Source organism: Pantherophis guttatus, chromosome 14 (assembly GCF_059756535.1).
Source record: "Pantherophis guttatus breed Tessera chromosome 14, ASM5975653v1, whole genome shotgun sequence".
NCBI lineage: Eukaryota > Metazoa > Chordata > Lepidosauria > Squamata > Colubridae > Pantherophis > Pantherophis guttatus.
In genome coordinates this window covers 19734118-19756581 of record NC_142076.1, presented here as the reverse complement: position 1 = coordinate 19756581, position 22464 = coordinate 19734118, and the positions used below count along the sequence as shown (strand labels likewise).

Sequence of the window (22464 nt, the reverse complement as noted above, 5' to 3'; positions counted from 1 at the left end):
TTTTTTTTTTTTAATTTTAATTTATATGCCGCCCTTCTCCGGAGACTCAGGGCGGCTTACAATGCGCTAAGCAATAGCCTTCATCCTTTTGTATATTTTTATACAAAGTCAGCTTATTGCCCCCACAATCTGGGTCCTCAATTTACCTACCTTAGAAAGGATGGAAGGCTGAGTCAACCTTGAGCCTGGCGAGATTCGAACTTACAGTAATTGCAGACAGCTGGTGTTAAATTACAGTGCTTCTGTCTGTTGAGCTATCCAGGCTCCTAAATCATTTTGAGTTGGATCAACAGTTACCTGAAAACCAGCGGACATTTTGATCTCTTTTAAACAAAGTGAATTACTTTTCAAGCTGTTTATGACACAACATTGTAGATCTCTCTTCAAACAATTCATTAAAAAAAAAAAAAAAAACAACTCACCAAGAGTCTAACTTGAGCAAATGACTAACAGGCAAGTTTGAAATTGTTGGCCATCAATAATTTCTTTTGGCACCAGGTTGGGTTTTTGCTACTCTGCTAATTGGTGATGCCATTTCAGGCTCCGCTGTAAGGAAGGAGTGACATCTGGCAGATTATTAATAAAGTAAATTTTCTCTGCCACAATTCACAATGTTAGAAGACGCATGCTTCTCTCTCCCCCCACCCTCACATTTAGATGACTTATTTTTCTCCCCTTCCATGCAGGCTTTTTTTAAAAAAAAAAATATGCAAAATACGATGGATGAAAGTTTTAAAAGTCTGTCCATCCAGTGGTTCTGAGAAGACCATAGATAATGTAGACATTGTTTAACGGAGATAAGTAATCTCCCAAGCATTGCAAAGAAAAGAAACCATTGTCTTGCTGATAATAACATGAAAGGAACGAAAGGAATAAAATTACACCCTTGGTTTGGTCGTATTGTAATTAATTTTTAATATAAGGATATCACTTTGCCCTAGGTCTTCATCTCAGGGCACGAAGAGGTCTGGCATCTATAATAAACAGCTCTTTCATCAAACGTCTTTAGCGATTAATTTATTCCTCAATCCTCACGCAAGTTTTCTAACAATAAGGCATTGTCCACGTTGACTGCTCTACCAGTTTATGAGATTCACCCCCGGGCTAACAATTTTTCTCATCGTGCTGCACTTCTACATATGGATTATGCCTCTGTAGATTTAATTATACTAAATAAATATGTAGGTATGATAAATCTGTGCAAGGGGGGAGGGAAACGTCCCCCCCAAAAATTCACACGCTTGCTCATTGAAGACGTCTGTGGTTGACAGGATTAAAAATGGATGTGGGCCTCCTACTTATAGAGCTGCGATTTGAACTTGATAGGCTGATAATTTTTTCCCCCCCTTCTCCTGATGTCACAGAATTCACTTTGGGTGAGCCAGGCAACAAGATGTCCTGTTAAAAATAGGAGATTGGCCCTGAAAATAATCGAGTTACATTGTGGTTCATCAACACTTCATACAAAAACCCGCTTGGGCAAAAAAAAAAACAAAACCCAAAAACATTCTAAATGTTAATTAACAAAAAGAAGAAGCACTAGTACCCATTTCTATCCGTGGGATGGCAGCCAATAAAGGCATCGAGTTAAATCATCGCCTGAATTTTAAAAGTGCGAAATATTAAAGCAGTATATTCAGTGGAACTGCCTGGATGTTACGTGGATTTGCTATTGAGGATGCAGAATATGGATAAAAATTGCATAAAATCGGGGAAGGCATATCGAAGATTGGAGGCACCTTAGCCCTGATCTTAACGCTTCCATAAGAATGTCTATGGCAGTGATGGCTAACCTTTTTGCCATCACATGCCAGGAGCAGTGTGTGTGTGTGTGTGTGTGTGTGTGTGTGTGTGTGTGTGTGTGTGTCAGCACTTCAAACTGCATTTACTCTAGTGGACATAAGAAGGAGAGGCGGAGGTGTCTGGCAAGAGGACGCTTGACTTTTCACCTACTTATTTTCCCTGGAGATAATAGCCCCTAGGAGATGGCATGGGAAGGGGGAAATTCCTTTGAGCTGGAGCAGTAGATTGGGGTAGAATGACTTGGAAGATGGCCAATGAGTGCAGGGGAGTGGGGAACGGAAAGGGAGGGTTTTGGGTCTGGAAGTCAGTGTTGGCTTCGATGGAGTCGGATTTTAGAATGTCGTGCTTAATAAATAGGAGTTTTCCTTCAAAGACTTTGTTTGAAATGCAATTTATTTGAGACGACCTCGAAACCTGACAGTGTGTGTGTGTGTGTGTGTGTGTGTGTGTGTGTGTGTGTGTGTCATGAGCATGTGTGCCCACACCCATAATTCTATGTGCCCTGCCCCCGCGCATACGCGTGCGACTCCACCATGCTCCCCACGCTCCTGGCACGCGATGGTATGGTAGGCCCATTTTTTGCTCTTCCCAGCCTCCAGAGCCTTTCTAGGAGTCTGGGGAGGGTGAAAACGGCCTTCCCCACCCCTCGGAGGCCCTCCGGAGGCCAGAAATGGCCCATTTGTCAACTTCTGGTGGGCCCGGAAGGCCCGAAAATCAGCTGGCCGGTGCACACATATGTGCCGGAGCTAAGCTCGCGTGCCCACCGATATGGCTAAGCGTACCACCTATCACGGGTCTATGGAGATTCTCAGTCCTCCAGGTCATCCCAAAGGTGCTTTTTTCAAGAGACAATTGGACTTTCTTGTTTTATTCTGAAGATCGAATAGAATAGAATAACAGAGTTGGAAGGGACCTTGGAGGTCTTCTAGTCCAACCCCCTGCTTAGGCAGAAAACCCTACACCACTTCAGACAAATGGCTATCCAATCTCTTCTTAAAAACTTCCAGTGTTGGAGCATTCACAACTTCTGGAGGCAAGTCATTCCACTCATTATGTTGAAGGTGTTGAAGGAAGATGTTTCGCTTCTCATCCAAGGAGCTTCTTCCAAACTTCTTCTTCAAGGTCTATGGAGGTTCTCAGTCCTCCAGGTCATGGTTGCCCCAAAGGTGCTTTTTTTCAAGAGGCAACTGGACTTTCTTGTTTTATTTTGAAGACGTTTCGCTTCTCATTCAAAAAAACTTCTTCAGCTCTGACTGGATGGTGGAGAATGGAAGGATTTATATTCCTTGCAGACAGCTCGTTGTTTGCATCCTTTCAGAGGGTCCTTGAAGCGCTTGGAGGTTTACCTGTGTCCTCAGGGTCACCTGAGCAGCGTTCCTGCTTCCTGCAGTTTTTCCTCTGGAAATTCATAGTTGTGCTATGTTCCTTTTTGCTAGGAATATGACTTCGCAACTAACAACAACAAAGCAGTAACTATGGCGCAAAGAGAAGTTGTGAGAAGACTGGGATTTTTTTTTCCCCCTCTGCAATGTTACATGGCTTTGATTCCCTCCCCGAATATAATATGTTGCTTAAAATTAGTCTTACGAGTTATGCCCTGTTTAAATCCATCTGTGGAATAATAACGTTTCATTTTTTTTCCTCCCCCCCCCCCACCTCACTTTCTTGATAAGCTTTAAGGTTTCTTCCTGTCGAACAAAATTCTGGAGTCAAAAAAAAAATAAAATAAATCTGCAGCAATTTGTTCATTTTGCAGCTCACATCAGACGGAGGAATATCTTGCTTTATGCTTGAGCAATCCTTCAATATTCCTTTGTCATCCAGAAAGCTAATTTCAAGTAGCTGTACAAGTGTTTTGGAGCTAAGCTAGATCTATACGGATAATATCAAATGCAGTTCAAAACTGTACTGCCATTGCTCTTGACAAAGGAATATTTCACCCTGCCTCTGAACTTCAAAGGGGGCTAATGTACATACACCTGAAGAAAAGAGAGCGAAGAGGAAATAAAAGGAGTTCTTTGTTTAATTAATTCGAGATTTGGAAGGCGGAAAAAAAAAAGAGAGGAATACAACTAGGCCAACTCGGTGTGTGACTCATTATCTGTTGGCCTTGCTTAGCTGTGTGCTGTTGTTCTCTTTGCAGAGTACTACCTACAATCGATCTGAGATCATGTTTTCAAGTGCTGAACAAGAAAAGGAAGCTATTGTTCGTTATGTTGTGGAAAACGCAAAGTAGCTCTTATATATCCTTCAGATTGAGATGTTTGCGTCGTTGCATGTGAATTAGAATGGCACTGCTCCAAAAGAAGAGGCTGTTGTGACTCCGACTCCCGAGCCTGTCCTCATGGAGGAAGAGGACTCAGAAGGTGAGGGGGAGGAACTGACAAGGCCTCCCTCTCCAGGACCCTCCTCTCTGGCAATGCCTCAGGTTCCATCCGAAGGCCAGGAGGAACAGCCTGGGATGGGCCAGGAGGAAGGCATTTCGGAGCACCCATTGATAGAGAGTGATAATGATGAATCCTGGCTTGATCCCAGGCAGCGTTGGAGGGAGAAGCGTGCGCAGCAAAGGAAGAGGCGTGGGAGGGCCAGGGATTGAGCTGAGTCACTGAGCCACACCCCACAAGGGATAAAAGGGGGCGTGATTGCTCGGCAGGCTTTGTGACGGACAGAAGTTTAAACTCTAAAGAGTCACATTGTGAATCCTGCACTTCGGCTCAGATATATTTTGGACTAAACTCTTGTGGATAATTTGTCGCTCTGGAAACGGACTGCAAATAAGGCCTCTCCTGCTTTTTGGGAGTACTAATTGGACTTGGCAGGCGTTTTACAGTTATCTGCCAGAACTCTCATCTGCCAGGAATTCTGGTCTGTTTATACAATACATTATTGGCCGGTGTGTTTGATGTTGCATTTGTCTGTGTGAGGATGGGGGACAGAACATCGGCTATTTGTAGCTCAGGTTGAACTGTGGGGTCCTTGGTGCTTTCTAAGCTTGGTGGTTTTCTTGCAGACATTTCATTACCCATCCAGGTAACATTATCAGTGCACTGATAATATAACTCAGTTGGATAATGAAACGTCTGTTATTTATTAAAGATACTACAAATTCTTTTGCACAAAACAATACTAGGTATTTTTTTTTCTCCCAATTGTTTGCATCCAGACTATTATTATGTCATATTGCTAGACAAAAAAAAAAAAATGCTTTGAGGATGTTTTGTAAAGTTGACTTCAAGAAATTAGCATTTAAAAGTATGATTTGTAAATACGATACACAGCATTTATATTGAATCTGGACATATTGCTGTTTTCCTGTACTGTAGAAGCCAATTGGGACTCCTTTCTCAGTCCTTTATTTATATCTGGCACATGGAATTAATCTTTCTCAATCTCGAAATGCTTTTGTTATTGCATTCATTGAAAAGATTGGTTTCTGCTCTCTTGTTGCTGTGCCGGAATTGAGACATTGCAGTAAGAGCTCCTTCTTGGGAGCCAAAGAAGGAAAACGCAGAATTGAATTTACCCGGAAATTATTAATTATTTTATAAAACATGACACACATCCATTAGGCAGGCCATCTGGGGAATTCCGTTCTGAATTTAAAAAAACCCCATAATTGCTATATGTGGGTATGTGTGAGTATACATATATCGTGCATTTGTGTGTATGTGCTTGGTGCTGCTGGATCTTTTTAATGTAGTGAATGAAAAAAGAAGAAGAAAAATGATTTACTAATGATAGTAGGGATGCGGTGGCTCAGTGGATAAGACGCTGAGCTTGCCGTTCGAAAGGTTGGCAGCTCAGCGGTTCGAATCCCTAGCTCTGCGTAACGGGGTGAGCTCCCGTTACTTGTTCCAGCTTCTGCCAACCTAGCAGTTCGAAAGCACGTAAAAAAATGCCAGTAGAAAAATAGGGACCACCTTTGGTGGGAAGGTAACGGCGTTTATTCCGTGCACCTTTGGCATTGAGTCATGCCGGCCACATGACCACGGAGACATCTTCGGACAGCGCTGGCTCTTTGGTTTTGAAACGGAGAGGAACATCACCCCCTAGAGTCAGGAACGACTAGCACATATGTGCGAGGGGGAACCTTTACCTTTACCTTAATGATAGTTGAATGTTCACTAATGGCAAACAAACAGAGAATTGGAAGGTTGAATTGGATTAACTCGTTTTTGGGGTAGAAAGTAAAATATTTTGTTGAATCCTGAAATGCAAATTGCCTTGTTCTTACTACAGGGCCATAGTTTCCTGATCATTTTTCAACACCCTTATGGAGAATACATAGTTATCTTCTCTCATTCTGTCTCCATAGCTCTGGCGGTAGTTTATATGCTGCATGAGAGTTGAATGGCCCAAAACGATCATGGATGGAAAGAGACGGGCCAAGAATACAATGGCCGTAATAATAGCTTTCCTGGGCTATGGAAAGCTGGCTGGCTTAGGCAGAAGTAAGGCATCATCTCATATTTTGGCTAGCCAAGAGGCCCGTCTTCTTTCTGCTGACATAAAACCCAGATTTTAATGAAAACTGACATTTGTGGATGCAGACGGCAGGATTATAAAAATAACGTCGGCTACTGTGAGGCTCTCAATAAAATTACTGCAGTTGCTAGACTAGCTACAAAGCCATAGTTAAAGGTTAACAATCCCAAGTAATAGATGGCATTTATTCTATTATCAAGCCAGAAATTTCATTAAAACTGAGCCGTAATGTCCCACCGAGACTATTTTCTTAGGCTGCTAGATGACTAACCACAAATAACCCATAATCAAGAAGCTGTCAAGTTTCTCCAGATGCTAGCCTACCTTAGCATATATAAACTGGAATTATTTGAGTTCGCCTTTTCTTTTCGTCAAAAATCATGTCAACTGGGGTTTCCTCAAAGAAACAGAAAATAGACAGGTTTAGTGAAAGACAAAACATGTTGCCTGTCTCTATTTTAGTGATGAGGGCAAGAAAAAAATATGTAGCTGTAACTGTATTTGTGTTTGTATAAAATAATACAGAATGTAGAATCCTCCCTCCCTCCCCCAAAATGTTGAGACCATCTATATCCGTGATGGCAAACCTATGGCACGTGTGCCAAAGGTGGTATGTGGAGTCATACCTGCGGGCACGCGAGCTGTTGCCTTAGTTCAGCTCCAGTGCACATGCATGCACCGGCCAACTGATTTTCGGCAAGACAGCTGTTTTTATTTTCCCCTCAAACGTAAACATATGTATACAGTTTTTCTGTTGGCAACCTCTTTAAGACGTTAAACATGCAGAGGAGGAGGGGTTGTGCAATATTAATCACGTAATTAATAATTAATAATATTCCCTCGGCGACGGATGCAACATCGCGATGAGAATTTCAACAGAAGAAAAACGCTTCCCGTTATCAGACAAATTTTTAGTTCCCCTCTAGAGTTCTGTCGCACGGACAAATTCCCCGGGTTTATTGGATGATCAGAATTAATATTTTAGAGGAGACGTACATGCTGGTTTTCTAGAACTTCTCAAGTGATGAGCTCTCAGGGAAAAGCATATCGGGACCGAATATTGTCTCTGAGCACCCCGCTGAATAATAGAAAATACATCTACTTCGTGGCCCAATGAAGATGGGGAAACCCTGCGATTTTAACCGTTCCCCATTTCCTGCATTTTCAGACTGCTTGCGCCAGCATTTTGTACCCATGGCGAGAAAAGAGGAATTAAGCAATTCAGTTTAGTCTTAAACTGGAGCATGGAATCCTATTTCCTTTCCGTTCCCAAATATTACGGACAAGGGGAGTCTAACTTGACCAGTCCTTAAAAATCCTTGAAGAAATGGATTGCTGTACAAGATCTAGTTATGACAAAACAATATCTTGTTTTGGCAGTTGCGCTGTCTGAGGAATTCTGGGAGTTGAAGTCCACAAGTCGTCAAGATACCAAGGTTGGAGACCCCTGTTCTAAGACACTGTATCTCAACCTTGGTGGCTTTAAGATGGGTGGACCTCAACTCCCAGAATTCCCCAGCCAGCTGGGGGTTGAAGTCCAGCCATCTTAAAGCCACCAACATTGAACACCAGCTTGCCTTTCCCCAACGTTCATTAGATGTTCTTCTGGAAGAGGTTCCTCAAATTGAGATTAACCTCTGCTCCAGGTAAAATGCCAGGTAGCAATGGGTTTAGCAGCCGTTCTCCAGATGCAATCTTGTTTCGCGCATGGGGCACTCAAGATTTACACCTGGAAAAGCAGAAAGAACGAAAAGCAGGGTAGAAAATGATGGATTTTCAAATGCTGCGACTCGGGCCCTGGGCAGGTTTATCGTGAGTATCACAAGAAGTGACATTTTCACAGCTTTTGCAGCAGGTAATTAGTAGTGAGTGATTTCAATTGCAAATAATATTTTCAAGGTGATCGGAGAGGTTAAATGGAATCTTTCAGAGGTAGATGAAAGGGTGTAGAAAAACGGCAAAACACACGCGCTATAAATCAAGGGCAGAAATTCAGATGTTGATTTTTTTTTTTTATTCCCTTCCTGGAGTTTACTGACTTTCTGTCTTGAAAACCTTGATATACCAGCCTGGGTCTTCATTTCCCACAGAGAGGGCCATCTCTCTTGTTGTTGGGGTTTTTTCTCTCGACTTACTGAGTTTTTGGCCATGGAATACGAAATAAATTGCTTATTTAGGTGCAGGTTGCTTGTGGCTGCCAAGATCCTGACAGAAAGTAGAGATGGATTATCTCCAGGTTTAAGAGAAATCTGCAAAAAAAAAAGTAATCTCTCTGAACCAAAGCATATGCATATATTATTTTTTGTCTATTTATTATAGAAACTTTCATTTCACAGCAAGTGAGTGAGGGAGACTCATACATCTTTGTATAGACATTGATATTGATACGTTCCTTGTAAATACAAATCTTGCATCTGTCTGGTGTTGTTTTCGGTTGTTGGCATTGAATGTTCTGTGCTTGGGGGGGGGGGGTTCAACCCCCCTAAAGAAAATCCATATGAGACAATGGCCATTCTTCTATATTTATTTTAGATAATCAATTGGCTCCAACAGCATTGATCAATGCAACAACTAAAAATCAAATGGCTTCCATGAAGAAAGCATTTTAATAGACATGTGACAATTTACCAGCAAATTATCCAGATGCCTGACTATAATGAAGTTGCGTATAGTCATGACTGTCTCTCTTCAGCTATAAAACTGATCAACATCTTAGTTACAGAATAGAGTTAGAAAGGACTTAGCAGTCTTCTATGTTGTGATCCGCCAGCAGCCTGTGGAGCTGGCAGCGGAGTCGGACAGTGAGGAGGCCGAGGAAGAACATGGGCCAGTCCTGGAGTCTGGGGAAGGCTCAGATGAGGGCTCTGCGTCGGAGGCAGAGATGGAGCCAGGGCCATCTGGGAGTGATGTGCGGACTCCAAGGCCTCCAGAGTCGGACAACAGAGAGGCAGAGGAACAGGAGGAGCCTGTTCCTAATGCACGCATGCAAAGAGCTGCCAGAAGGCACGAACAATTAAAACAAAAGGGACGACTTGGGAGTAAGGTCTGGAGATGATTGTCCCCTCCCATAAGGCTTAAAAGAGGAGCAAAGGCACATGGGCCCTTTACAGGAAAGCAACATTGTTAATTCTGTTCCCAGTCGGCATCTCTTTTTGATTCTGGACTCCGTGTGGCTTTGCCAAGTAGGTCTTTGGCAGAGTGTCAAGGAAGATAAAAGTTGATGATTATCCCGAAGGACTTCTCCTGAAGGACTTTTTGCAACTAGGTGGGATTCAGCTGTGAATGAATGTAATTCACAGCTGTTGCAATAAAAGAGGTTTTTTGAACTACTCCTGTGTTTTAATGACTCAGGAAGCCTAAGTCACAACATTCTAGTCGAACCCCCTGCTCAGGCGGGAGACCCTGGACCATTTCAGACAAGTGACTGTCCAGTCTATTCTTAAAAACCTCCAGTGATGAAGCACCCAGAACTTCTGCAGGCAAGCTGCTCCACTGGTTAATTGTCCTCACTGTCAGGAAATTTCTCCTTAGTTCCAGGTTGCTTCTCCCCTTGATTAATTTCCACCCGTTGCTTCTTGTCTTGCCTTCTGGTGCTTTGGAAAATAAGATGACCCCACTCTTCTACGTGGCAACCCCTCAAATACTGGGACAAAATAGTTATTGATTGTGTCTTGGACAATCAATTATTATTTATCTTAACTGATATGACTTGACTGCCTTTCTAAGTGATTTCTGAGGAATTATCCAAGAAAAGTGCATATAGTCAAGGCGATGGTTTTCCCAGTTGCAATGGATGGCTGGGAAAGTTGGTCCATAAGGAAGGCCGAGCGCCAAAGAATGGAGGCCTTTGAACTCTGGTGCTGGAGAAGAACTCCTGCGAGTCCCTTGGACTGCAAGGCGATCCAACCGGTCAGTCCTAGAGGAGATCAACCCTGACTGCTCACTGAAGCAGTCGGGGTGAGTTTAAATGGACTCCAGAGGATGGTAGAGGACAGGAAGGCCTGGAGGAACGTTGTCCATGGGGTTACGAAGGATCGGACACGACTTCGCAACTAACAACAACAACAATCTGGTAGGGTAGGATGACCAGACATTCATCCAGAACTTTGTGAAAAGGTCAAATTAGCTTCTCTCCAGAATTGAGGTATGATGATATTTTTTCCTAATCGCATCGTCACACCGACTCTGCGATCTTGGAAATGATTCCCGACAACATTTAGCAGGTGATATTTTGGGTAGTCTCCATGATGTTCTAACCCAGGGGTTAGCAACCCGTGGCTCTGGAGCCGCATGTGGCTTTTTCATCCCTCTGCTGAGGCTCCTTGTCGCCAGTCGGCTCCACAATTGATAGGGCTTTCGGTTATTATTTATTTATTTATTTATTTATTGCGATTTATATGCCGCCTTTCTCCCTAGGGACTCAAGGCGGCTTACAAAATGACAACTTCAATACAAATCACAGGATAGGTTAGGATAGGTAGAGGAAAAAGGACACCGTGCTAGGAGCAGACTCTATGGTGGGGGAACCGGACTTCCGGTTAGCAGAGGAAAACGGACGCTGTGCTAGGAGAAGACTCTATGGTGGGGGAACCGGACTTCCGGTTAGCAGAGGAAAACGGCCGCTGTGCTAGGAGAAGACTCTATGGTGGGGGAACCGGACTTCCAGTCGGCTCCAGAATTGAATGGGAGGGTTTCCAGTTAGGATCTTTGTGGCTCTTTGAGTGTTTAAGGTTGCCGACCCCTGGTATAACCCATCAGTTGATGAAAACTCCGGAAGGACTGCTCCCTCAGCAGTTCTGCTTTCTCTGAAAGCAAATGATCAATGAGCCTACATAAATACATTGGCTTCTGATTGCTAATGTAAGGAGACATATTAAAACGCTCTTTCTATGCATTTAATTTAGTCATCCTTTTGTGATGTTGGGAACAGAAGGCCTTGAAGAGCACAAAATGCAAATGAGAATCATTGATTCGGAGAGGAATCTTGAAACTAAAACTAGAATAAGAAAAAAAACCCGGGGTAGGTATAATAAGGAAGGAAATAATAGTTTCATTGGATCATTGAGGCAGAAACAGAAATATCTGCGCTTGAGAACCCATTGCCAGGATCGCTTCCGTAGAGTTTACTCGACTTAGGCAATTCCTGTTTGAGTGTAATGCAAATTTTGCTATGGTTGAAAAGATTTTTTTATTTTATTTTATTTATTTATTTTGTTGAGTACACATTAGATAATATATATAAGCATGAATTGAATACATAAAATGAATACAATTAAAGGGAACATTAGGACAGGGACGGAAGGCACGCTGGTGCGCTTATACATGCCTCTTAGGAATGGGGTGAGGTCTACAGTAGACTGTCTAAGGTTAAAGTTTTGGGGGTTTTGGGATGAGACCACAGAGTCTGGTAGTGCATTCCAGGTGTTGACCACTCTGTTACTGAAGTCATATTTTCTGCAATCGAGTCTGGAGTGGTTCGCTTTAAGTTTGCATCTATTGTGTGCTCATGTATTGTTGTGGTTGAAGCTGAAGTAGTCATTGACAAGTAGGACATTGTGGCAGATGATTTTACGAGCTATCTTAGCTCATACCAAAGTTGGCGTAGTTCTAAATTTTCTAAACCCAGAATTTCAAGTCTGGTGGCATAAGGTATTTTGTTACAAGCAGAGGAGTGGAGGACTCTTCTTGTGAAATATTTCTGGACACGTTCAATTGTATTAATGTCCAATATGCAGTGCGGGTTCCAGACAGATGAGCTGTATTCGAGAATTGGTCTAGCAAATGTTTTGTATGCTCTAGTTAGTAGTGTAATATTGCCGGAGAAGAAGCTACGCAAGATTAGGTTTACAACCCTTAATTTCATGATATGGCATCTGATAAGCCATCATTAAGATATATCACAATCAAAAGGCAGGACTATTGGTTTTTCAATGATCATTTTAAAATATTTATCTGTGTATTTTTTTTTTTAAAAAAAGAATGCATACTTGCAAACGTGTGTGGATCTTTAACGCCTGGCACACTTAGAGCTACGGTACGTACGAGATTGTATACATTCAGAAATGTGTGAAATCATACGTCATCCAATAATTTGTCTTACGTGAGTGTAAAATAACTCCGCTGTTGTAAATGAACATGAGAAACTAGTAACTAGTTGTGGTTTTCTTTATGCTGAAATTTAGTGTAGATGTGTAGCCCTATTGGGAGTGCGTGTGTTATATAACTATATTTTTTAAAAGCGCGATTTAAAGCCTTCCTTAAAATTCAAGAATGATGCAACAGCCAGTTATTTGTTCTGGAAAAGTAGGGGAAAAAAATCCCCACCATAACGACTCTGTCTTTGTCTTTGATATTGTGCTGTTGGCTGGCGATTCATTTCGACTTTCTCATTAATAATCTCGAAAGCATTTTGGGCGCTTTACAGCTTCTTGCTAGAATACCTGCACCTGCCTTAGACCTCAATCTATCTGCAAGCTCAAAACTAATCTGCGGTAGATATTAGATTTGTCATAAGCAGTTACTTTAATGGGCCAATATTTTCAAAATATTAATCCCCGGTGAACTGCAATTTAGATTAGTAATCTTTGTGATGGGAAACACTTGCCAGTCATATTTTTAATAACTGCCTCCCAAATGAAGGCAGATTAACCTGCGCTGAAAGCTGTACAATCTATAGGCAGGTTACGAGTGAGGCACTAAACCTTCGCACACGCAGCCCTCACTACTTCAGATGGGCTTGAGAGGAACGTGGTGGTCTGGAGAGTGACAGAGTTCTCCCATTGAAGACTCTTTAGCGTCTTAGGTCGATCCACAGAATATTTGATTTGATGTGTTTTGAAATGAATTTTTAGGAGCTCGGCGAAGCATTTAAAACACCGCTACTTAGCACATGATTATATGCATGCCCTAATTCCTAGATGTGCCTAATATATTTTTCTGCCCGAGGCAAAGAAGATGGCACTCATCCAATTTTATATATGCACTCAAGACATATAGGCCAGGGGTGGGTTCTACTTATCTTTACGACCAGTTCGCAATGGGAGCGCGCGTGCTTCTGCACATACCCAGATTGTCAATTATGACATCCGGGCGGGTGGGCGGAGCCTCCCGTCGCTTTTACTACCGGTTCACAAGAACCAGACAGAACTGGGAGCACCCCACCATTGATATAGGCATGGGGAGGAGGAGGGAGGATTGTGTGTGTGGCTGTATGCATGTATTCTGGCAACGTTCTTCCATAGTGTCAGACCTGCCCCAATTTAGACATTTAAGAAAGAAAGACCCTCGACTCCATTGGATTGAAGTGATAGGTTCTTTTACTAAAGTTAAGTGGTTGCAGTGAAAGTGAAGGTAGATCTTGAATGTTCCCCCACAAAGCTTACACTTTCCCCACTTTCCCCGGCCCTCCTCCCTTGACCAGTCCATCAGTGTCCAAAAGGATGCCTTTTTGATGTTTTGGGAATGGCTCGGATGTTTGGCGCCTCTCACTGCAGTTTCGCATTCAGTTTCCAGTCCAGGTGTCCTTGGAGGCTAGTTTATTCCTTTTTGGCACCTCTAGTCCTTGTCAATGTGTCTTCCCTCCTGCTGTTTGTCCTCTCATTCTCAGGCCCATATGTTACTGCCCCAAATTCCTCCCCCCTCCCTTGCAATTTATGGGAGGATGCCAGCAAAGCGAAGAAACCGAAGATGGCAGACCTGACACATAGTTGCTTAGGAGACACATCTTCTTCTTCACCCCTGTCCAACCTTGGAAATTTTAGACCTGTGAACTTCAACTCTATGCTGGCTGGGGAATTCTGGGAGTTGAAGTCCACAGATCTTCAAGTTGCCAAGGTTGGACATCCCTGTTCTACAGGCTGAAACTCAGAACTACGTCCTCCACCCAAGAAAAGCTGGTGAGATGACTTCAGCTGCCTCATTGTACCTAAGGACTGACCTAGTACCTACCTTTGCACAATAGACAGATTATGTCTATCAATCAATCTAGTAGCCTGTGGTTTACCCCAAAACTGGAGATTGAGGATACAGATGTATGAGCACTGAACCTTATTTCTATGAGAAAGCAAAAGCCAATCACCAGGTGAACATTTCCATTAGAAAAACAGAAATTGTGCGGGAAAGAGTACGGATTAAGTGGTCTCTCTCCTTAAAAAGGTCATTTATCACTTTCAGGCTGGATGCAAAGGTGAGCAGCAGTGAATCCCCAGAAAAAAGGGATGAGTATCAGATTAAGAAAATCCAATAGAGACTTTGACCTCCACAGATGCAGAAGTCTGAAACGGACTCTCGTGGTTTTAGTGAGTCAGTTTGAGTAAACCTTTAGAATTATATGAATCCTCTTTTTATCTTTGATTACACCGGGAGGTTGATAAACCAGATTTTATTTTTCCCAAAGATGTCCTGGCTAATAATCCAGGCTGACATTTGAGCTTGATTAGCATTTTCAAGAGACAAATTATACAATACAAATGTAGTAGTACAGATAATAGTGAAGGAGTTTGGTTTTTTTTAAAGAACTACAGCAGATTTTCTAAAAAAAATAAAAATAAAAAAAATCCTTATTAGTTTTACATGTATGAACTCGGATTTCTACTGGAAACATCTGGTGGAATATTTCTACATTCGAAAAGGTTTCCGTTTTTTGAGAACATCCCTGAAAAAAAAAGCTGTGATCCTTGGCGAAAGATGCTTATAGGCTCTTTAAAAGCAGGGCTGAAATCCAGCAGGTTCTGATAGGTTCTGGAGAACCGGTAGTGGAAATTTTGAGCAGTTCGGAGAACCAGCAAATACCACCTCTGGCTGATCCCAGAGTGGGGTGGGAATGGGGATTTTGCAGTATCCTTGCCCTGCCACACCCACCAAGCCATGCCCAACCAAGCCACACCACACCCACCAAGCCACGCCCACAGAACTGGTAGTAAAAAATTGGAATTTCACCACTGTTTAAAAGATAATGTTTCGTAGTAAAAACAACGGAAGAAGAATGAGGAAAAGTTGGATGAGAAGTTTGTTGAGGTGAACTAAAGTATTTCTTAGCGATTGATTTGTAAAACAGCCCCGAACAAATTAAGGGCTTTAATCACCCAGGAACAAACTTCAGATAGCCCATGGAGTAATTTTTCTGTCTCTAATTGACACGAACGAAAGTAGGAAAAAAAAAAAAAAAGGAAAATAGTTCAGAAGGTATAATTATCTTACTTGATTACCAAATTAGAAGAGTTTGTATTTATTTCATTTGCGGGTAAGATGAAAATGGGTCTGGCTGGGCTGAATGCACATTTTCATTAGCATTCTTTCATAACAGAAGGATCAAAATATAGGTTTGATGAAAAGGGTCCAGGAAGGTCAGAAGGAGGGATGAGTGGCTCAGATTTGCATCTCCTGCCCACTGCATCTGTATAGCACAAGTTAGAACATAGCATGCCTGGATTTGGTTGTTGTTAGTTGCGAAGTCGTGTCCGACCCATCGTGACCCACATGGACAACGTTCCTCCAGGCCTTCCTGTCCTCTACCATCCTCTGGAGTCCATTTAAACTCACGCCGACTGCTTCAGTGACTCCATCCAGCCACCTCGTTCTCTGTCGTCCCCTTCTTCTTTTGCCGTCCATCATTCCCAGCATTAGGCTCTTCTCCAGGGAGTCCTTCCTTCTCCTTAGGTGGCCAAAGAATTTGAGTTTCCTCTTCAGGATCTGGCCTTCTAAAGAGCAGTCAGGGTTGATCTCCTCTAGGACTGACCAGTTGGATCGCCTTGCAGTCCAAGGGACTCGCAGGAGTCTCCTCCAGCACCAGAGTTCAAAGGCCTCCATTCTTTGACGTTCTGCCTTCCTTATGGTCCAACTTTCACAGCCATCCATTGCAACTGGGAAAACCATCGCCTTGATAGACCTCGGTTTATTTATTTAGCGACTGTTCAAACTTACAATGTCACTAAAAAAAGCGAGTTACAACTGATCCTTGCAGTTATGACTGTCGTGTTCACATGGTCACATGATCAAAATTTGGGTAGTTGGCAGCCTGCATGTATTCATAACAGTTTTTTTTTTTTAATTTGATTTATATGCCGCCCTTCTCCGGAGACTCAGGGCGGCTTACAATGTGCTAAGCAATAGCCTTCATCCTTTTGTATATTTATACAAAGTCAGCTTATTGCCCCCACAAACTGGGTCCTCATTTCACCTACCTTAGAAAGGATGGAAGGCTGAGTCAACCTTGAGCCTTGGAGAGATTCGAACTTACAGTAATTGCAGGCAGCTGATGTTAATAACAGGGTGCACTAAACCACTGTACTATCAAGGCTCTTGCAGCATCTCAGGGTCAGGGGATTGTCATTTGCGCTCCCCCCCTCAGAAACGTCTCAGATTAACAAATTTGGGTCCTGTTGTCATGATTTAACGTTTTCGATACTTTTGACCTAGATGATTGTGTCTTCTTGGATACATTGCAAGACATTTACTGAGTCATTACAATACACAATTAATCCCAAACATACCTATTTTATTGTAACAGCTGAGAATTATGTCATTTCCAGCTGAGTCCCACTTAGTTGCAAAACAAGTCCTTCGGAAGAAGTCCTTCAGGATAATCACCAACCTTTATCTTCTTTGACATGCTGCCAAAGGCCTTATTTGGCAAAGCCCCATGAAGTTCAGAAACAAACAAGAGATACCAACTGGAAACAGAGTTAGCAATGTTGCTTTCCTGCAAAAGGCCCAAGTGCCTTTATTTCTCTTTTAAGCCTTATGGGAGGGGCCAATCATCTCCTGGCCTTACTCCCAAGTCGTCTCTTTTGTTTTAGCTGCTCTTGCCATCTGGCAGATCTGCGCATACGTGCAGTAGAAACAGACTCCTCCTGTTCCTCTGCCTCTCTGCTGTCCGACTCTGAGGGCTCCAGAATCCGTGCATCACTCCCAGATGGCCCTGGCCCCATCTCTGCCTCTGACACAGAGCCCTCGTCCGGGCCTTCCCCAGACTCGAGGACTGGCCCATGTTCCCCCCCAGCCTCCTCACTGTCCAACTCCACTGCCAGCTCCACAGGCTGCTGGTGGACCGCAACACTTAGCAGTGGAATTTCTGGTCCCAAATGTGGCCATAATTCGAGGACTACCTGCCCTTAAATTAACTAGAGAGAAAATGGAGATAGCTCCATTGCTATTAACATTTCTTAGGCTTGTATTTTCATAAGATTGTTAGAGTTTTTTTGTTTTTTTTTAAATTTGATTTATATGCCGCCCTTCTCCGGAGACTCAGGGCGGCTTACAATGCGTTAAGCAATAGCCTTCATTCTTCTGTATATTTTATACAAGTCAGCTTATTGCCCCCACAAACTGGGTCCTCATTTCACCTACCTTAGAAAGGATGGAAGGCTGAGTCAACCTTGAGCCTTTTTAATAGCAATCGTTTTTTATTTTATAGTACTTTTTTTTAAAAGCCTTGTTCTGGCTGCCCCGAGTCACTTGTTTATGAGATGGGCAGCTTCGTCAAAGTGACAAATAAATAAATAGAAAGACTTCACCCAGAGACAGAGCCAACGATGACAGAGCCTGGCTTGAATCATGAAATATTTGTGTGGATGTATAGGGAGGTGGGAATAAGTGCATTATATATTATATTTAGGTTCACTTTATGAAGCATTAAGCGAGAGAGAGAGAGGAGCGACATTGAAGTCAAATAATGTGACTCATACCTACGTACATTTAGCTTCGAACTTTGTACATCCATTTCTTATTAGCACCAATCATGCACCAGCAGCATTTACACGATTTAAAATTCATTTAATCGGTCCGGTAAATTTATAATTCATAGGCGAAAACCCACACATCATATTTTATTCTTTCGCAGGGTCAAATCCATCTGAACACTCGCTGGTTGATGCTTGTCAAGATGGGCCTTATTTCGTAATGGGGCTTATGCTCCGAGAATGGATCAGCTCACTCATGCAGTCTATTTTTTCTTTCTTTCTTTCTTTATTATTATTATTATTTTTTTTTACTTATTATGTTGGAAGTTAAGAGTCTGCTTCAGTTTTGCTGTCTGACAGTTGCAGTCATGTTTGACATTTGCTGTTGCACTACCCGGTTTTTAATGGGCATGTGTAATGCGCAAAACAAATTCTTTTTGGTTTGAGGTTCTCGGATTATTTATTTTATAATTAATTACGGCAGTAATTTAAGGTCACCGATGCTTTAAAAAATATAAGAGGAAGGGAAAGGGAGAAGTCCAAATACGGGACTCATCATTTGGCGGGTGGGAAAGGATCATGGCTGGTGACAGGGAAAGCAGAAATATTGAAGAACTATTGAATATTGAAGAAGGCGGCTCTGCTTCCATGCTCACCATATTAATTCGGTTTATACTGCAGTATAGATCGCCATCGAGTTACAACCCAGGCCCACGTAGTTGATATTAAATGCAAAACAGTTCCAAAAAACAAACAGATTTTATTAAAACAGCTGAGAATTAACTCATTCTCAGCGTATTCTAAATGAAATGAAAGCAAAGTCCTCAAAACACCAGTCTTTAGTTTATCTCTGACCTTGGGATAATTAGGCAAAGGATTTTCTTGGCAACAGTTCAGGAACAGAAGAATAACTACAGCCAAACAAGAAGCAATTCTCTCAACGGTTGTTTTCCGACAAAGAGCCCAAGAGCCGTTGCTGGTCTGTTTTAAGGCTTATGGAAGAGGCCAATCATCTCCTGGCCTTACTCCTGAGTTGTCCTTTTTTCTTTAGCTGCTCTTGCCTTCTGGCAGCTCTTCTCATGCGGGCACTAGGAACAGGCTCCTCCTGTTCCTCTGCCTCTCTGCTGTCAGCCTCTGGAGGCTCCGGAGTCCGCACATCACTCCCCGATGGCCCTGGCCTATCTCTGCCTCCGACGCAGAGCCCTCATCCGGGCCTTCCCCAGCCTCCAGGACTGGCCCCTGTTCCTCCCCAGCCTCATCGCTGTCCGACTCCGCTGCCAGCTCCGCAGGCTGCTGGCAGACCATAACACGGACTTCCCCGTTGACTTTGCTTGTCAGAAAGTCACAATAGGGGATTGTGTGACCCCAGGACACTGCAGCGGTCACAAATGTGCGTCTGAATTTTGATCATGTGCCCATGGAGATGCTGCAACGGTCGTAAGTGTGAAAAATGGTCCTTAGTCCCTTTTCGCGGTGCCGTCGTAACTTTGAAAGGTCACTGAATGAACGGTTGTAAACCGAGGACTATCTGTCACATGTAACCAGGCAACCTCATGTGCCAGTTGCCGTGCATTTATCAGGCCAACAATCAGCCAACATTTTGAGTTCATTATGCAAGCCAAAAAAGGAATTGAAAAGATGCTTTTATGCCGATTAGAAGAGAATATTTGTAGCTTAGGGTTGAACTGTGGGGTCCTTGGTGCTCTCTGAGCTTGCTGCTTTTCTTGCAGACGTCTCATGACCCAACAGGGGAACATCATCAGTGCTAGTAGGGAGTGGTGTTTGCTCTCATTTTATATTCTAATGGCTTGCCCTGTTAATGGGAGAATACCCCAAACAAGGTAACAGTAAACAGCCCAACCAAGGAACCGCTCCCATCAATAGGGAAAAAGCCACTTGACTAGAATATAATATGTGAGGAAACCCCACTTCCTATTAGCACTGATGATGTTGCTTAGTTGGGTAATGAAATGTCTACAAGAAATCAACCAAGCTCAGAGGACACCAAGGACTCCACAGTTGCATTGATAGCAACCAATTTAGCCCAAAGGACAGCTACTGTAGCTTATACAACCTTGACCAAAAATTAACTCAGGAGGTGCATCCATTAGTTTGTAATTAATGACCCCTTAACCTGCTCTATATTCCTGTTTTCAAGATTGGTGGAAACTTAATCTAGTTTTGACGTGGTCTACACTTACCCCTCGTCATATCCCTTTTGATTTAAAACGACAACAACTATCATTCATGCAATGCCCTTTTCATCTCCTGATATGGGCTGAGCATGTTTGCTTAACAGAGAGGCCAGCATCATACATTTGCTTATGATTTATATCATTTTTGGGGGCCTAATTGTGTCAGACTTTCCCCTCTCATCTCCCCTCCAAGCCCTGCACCCATTGGCAAACCCAATATATTTTTTTTTGGCGTGACGGCTGAGCATATTTATCTGCCCAAACGAGTCACGGCGGATCTGGTTCTCTGCAAAGTTCAGAATAAATGCCCAAATCTCGGGTGAGTTATAGGTTCCTTGCAATAACCGGACGGAAATATAATCAAGGAACCTCACTATTATTCCGCTGCAGTGGTACCTTTTTATTGTTTGCTAATGAACAGTAAACAAACTTGTCACTAGTCATTGATTCTGGGGAAATGCGCTGCATAATTTATTCCAATAAACATTATCATCCCTACCAAAGGAATGTGTCTCTTGATAATACCGGGGTTATTAAATACTGTTGAACAAAACCTTCAGCGTAATGAGACCGAAACTGTCGGCATCGGGAAAGCAAACTTCCGCGGCGGCTGGGAGTGAAAGCTGTCTCATCAGCGCTGGCTTTACATCACCGGCGACACCTAATTAAGAGTTCACTATCCAGGTTGGAGGGTTAATTTGAAGTACGGTTTAATACATTTCAACCGGGAAGGCCGAGTAAATAACAGATTATGTCCTTGCTTCTGATTAGCACAGCTCAGGGGTTTTTTTTTACTCTTCCCAACGTCCCAATTGTACAGGATCGACCCACACAAAAGAATTCCTTTAAAAATAATTGAGCAGATCAGATAGATAGATAGATAGATAGATAGATAGATAGATAGATAGATAGATAGATAGATAGATAGATGATAGATAGATAGATAGATAGATAGATAGATAGATAGATAGATAGATAGATAGAAAGAAAGATAGATAGATAGATAGATAGATAGATAGATAGATAGATAGATAGATAGATAGATAGATAGATAGATAGATACTGTAGATAAATAGATAGAATTCTTTATTGGCCAAGTGTGATTGGACACACAAGGAATTTGTCTTGGTGCATAAGCTCTCAGTGTACATAAAAGAAAAGATACATTCGTCAAGAATCATAAGGTACAACACTTAATGATAGTCATAGGGAACAGATAAGCAATCAAATCATACTAGGCAATCAATATAAATCTTAAGGATACCAGCAACAAGGTTACAGTCATACAGTCATATGTGGGAGGAGATGGGTAATAGGAAGGATGAGAAGATTAATAGTAGTGCAGACTTAGTAACTAGTTTGACAGTGTTGAGGGAATTATTTGTTTAGCAGAGTGATGGCGTTTGGGAGAAAACTGTCCTTGTGTCTAGTTGTTCTGGTGTGCAGTGCTCTATAGCGTCGTTTTGAGGGTAGGAGTTGAGACAGTTTATGTCCAGGATGCGAGGGGTCTGTAGATATTTTCACAGCCCTCTTTTTGACTTCTGCAGTATGCAGGTGCTCAATGGATGGCAGATTGGTAGCCATTGTTTTTTCTGCAGTTCTAACTATCCTCTGAAGTCTGTGTCTGTCTTGTTGGGTTGCAGAACCAAACCAGACAGTTATGGAGGTGCAGATGACAGACTCAATAATTCAAGTGCAGAAGCATTATCATGACGTCAGGGTCAGTGGGTGGGGCCTCCCACTGGTTTTACTACCGGTTCTATAGAACCGGTGCAAACTCACCACTCTGGTGAACCTATGGCACACGTGCCAGAGGTGGCTCGCAGAGCCCTCTCTGTGGGCATGTGCGCTATCGCCAGCTGCTCTTCCGGTTTGTAGTGCACACATGCACACCGGCCAGATGGCTTCACGGGTGCCAGAGCACCAGAAAACGGTCTGAAGATGGCCCGAAAAACAGACATGTGCATGCCGGACAGCCAGTCTTCGGGTTTCCGGTGCTCTAGTATACGCAGATTCACGCACATGCACACGCGTTCTGGTTTGGGCACTCGGTGCCGAAAAGGTTCGCCATCACTGCCCTATTGGGTCACGTTTACATCTTGAAAACCTAGTACGGAGGTCTTCAAACTTGGCAGCTTTAAGACTTGTGGACTTCAACTCCCAGAATTCTCCAGCCAGCATAAGCTTTAAGACTTTCTGGCTGGAGAATTCTGGGAGTTGAAATCCACAAGTCTTAAAGCTGCCAAGTTTGGGGACCCCTGATCTAGCATGATGCTCCACTTAGATCCGAAAAAGTCTTTTAA

The 22464-nt window shown here is 42.8% G+C and overlaps 1 protein-coding gene across 4 annotated transcripts in view; it reads left to right on the top strand.

Moving 5' to 3' along the window:
- Nucleotides 1–22464, top strand: part of SDK1 (sidekick cell adhesion molecule 1) — a 430408-nt gene that overhangs the window by 176399 nt on the left and 231545 nt on the right. The window lies entirely within an intron of this gene.